Source organism: Penaeus monodon, chromosome 15, assembly GCF_015228065.2.
Source record: "Penaeus monodon isolate SGIC_2016 chromosome 15, NSTDA_Pmon_1, whole genome shotgun sequence".
Classification (NCBI taxonomy): domain Eukaryota; kingdom Metazoa; phylum Arthropoda; class Malacostraca; order Decapoda; family Penaeidae; genus Penaeus; species Penaeus monodon.
This window is the reverse complement of record NC_051400.1, coordinates 151,255-151,493: the sequence shown is the minus strand read 5'-3', so window position 1 is coordinate 151,493 and position 239 is coordinate 151,255.

The following is a 239-nucleotide window of genomic DNA, read 5'->3' as shown; positions in this document are numbered from 1 at the left end:
CTCTTGTACTTACACTTATAATGATAGCTGTGTCGCCTAGCCATCGGTGCCGCAACCACGTATTCGGCGCTTGTTTATTGAGCCCGAAAATCGGCGAGTTAATTAGGCCTACACTCGCCAAATTACACTGCACGTCACTCATTCCGACCGCGAGCAAGATGTTTACGTTCCAGCTGATCTTAGGTCTATCGTGGGGGGGGTAAGGGGGGGTGAAGGGAGGGGGGATAGGTGTTTACCCC